Here is a 1979-nt window from a genome sequence, read left to right on the forward strand (position 1 = left end):
TCTTGATAAGACAGGATAATGTTAATATTATTAAAATGACCGAATAATGATAAAACCATTGATATGACGGGATAATAATAAACCTTTGGTATGGCAGAGAAATGTTAAATGATAATGATAATACCTATGACTAGATGATACAATTCTTGATTTGACAGGATACTGATAAAACCATTTATTTGACTTGATATAGGATAATGATAAAACCATTGTTTTGAAAAGGATAACGATAAAAACTTTGATGTGACAAGATAATGATAAAACTATTGATAATATACAAGATAAAACACAGGATATGATAAGATAATGATAAAACTATTGATGTGACTAGATAGTGATAAACTTCTTGATGTGACAATATAAAACCATTGATATGGTAGGATAAGGTTAAAAGGATCAATACGATAAAGAATAAAACTCTTGATATGTCATGCAAATGATAAAACCTTTGATAAGACAGTGAAATGATAAAATTATTGATATGACAAAATAATTATTAAACTCTTGACATTATTTTGCAGTGTGAGAGCAGTAATGTAAAGAGATTGTGTTGGTTTGAATGCTATTTGTTGATTTTTGAAATGCTTTTGAGTGAACCTAAAGATGTATATTATTTTAACAGACATTATCTAACTAAAATTTCATATCTATATATACTATAGATTTATGAACGTTGGTTAGCTTTTCCTTATAAGGCGCATCTATTTTTAGAATAACATTCCATAGTTATATCATCCTAGTCAGTTTCCATGGTTTTTCAAAATATTTCATAATTTTCATTTTCTAGTTCAAAAATGAACTAAGAACAGTTTTGAACTTAATATTTAGGCTATTTTCTTTATCATTTAACTCAAATAATATCTCATATTTATGGTTCTTGTGGTAATTCGCGGTTTTTCTTGGCCAACTTCGGATGTCACTATCCTAAATACCATTCCAGTGAGGCAGTTTATAATCTGTTCAAATTTGTTTCTGAATATGAATGGTGCAAATGGAAGCTTTAAATGTCTTAAGTACACAAGCAAATTCAAGTAAACATCTTGTTAAATGTCATTCTGACTTGGCAATTCATGGAACTTAAAAAGAAACTTGGATCCAATTATTCATTACAATTTTTAAAGAAATTATTTCATTAAAAACTTAATATCATTCTGTCGTGACAGTTAAATGATATTATAACATAAACCACTATAATTAATGTTTTGCATGTTCGTCAAAATTACTTTTTGAAACATACACCTTTTTTGATTTCTCAAATGCATATCTTTCCAATTAGTGTCTTACTTGTATGGAAGTCGGTTGCGGCCATATACTTGTAACGAATTTGTTTTTTCTTCAATTGTGTTTTTTCCATGTTATTTTGGTTTAGAGGTGTTTTAGTATTTGTCATGCAGAACATAATTACTTTGATAAATGTCACTTTCATGTGTATTAGTTTCAATTCAACTCGAATCAATATAAATAAAACAAACCATAAATAGAATGAAATGAAATGAGGTTTTACGTTCCTCTATATTATGCACCTGATTTGGCTAATGATGCCAACATGGCGAGTTTTACGACAATTTGCGAGAACAGTGGCATTACCCTTGAAACAATTGAAGGATCTTTAAGGTGATAGATATTGCGATCACTTACATTTTTCAAAAAGCCATTTTTTATTGTAACTATTACTACCAAATAAGAAGATTTCTGATCTGGTTCGTTTTAAGATATCAAATAACATCTTTCTTTTAACAGTTTCCAATATTGTTGGCTTACACTTAAGACACATGCTTAATGGAGATGATGCCCCTTCTCTTCCATTGTAAAGCAGTGAGTTGCGATACTGGAGTATTTACGATAGCTTTCGTCCAATAAGGCTTTCAGTAGAAACCAGTTTGGAAAACATTACACGGGTGCACCAACTTGTGATGGATGATCGACAAATGACCACTCGACATATTGCCAGTGTTGTGGGCATGTTTCATTGTATAGTT

The sequence above is a fragment of the Lottia gigantea genome, assembly GCF_000327385.1.
Source record: "Lottia gigantea unplaced genomic scaffold LOTGIsca_223, whole genome shotgun sequence".
Taxonomy (NCBI): domain Eukaryota; kingdom Metazoa; phylum Mollusca; class Gastropoda; family Lottiidae; genus Lottia; species Lottia gigantea.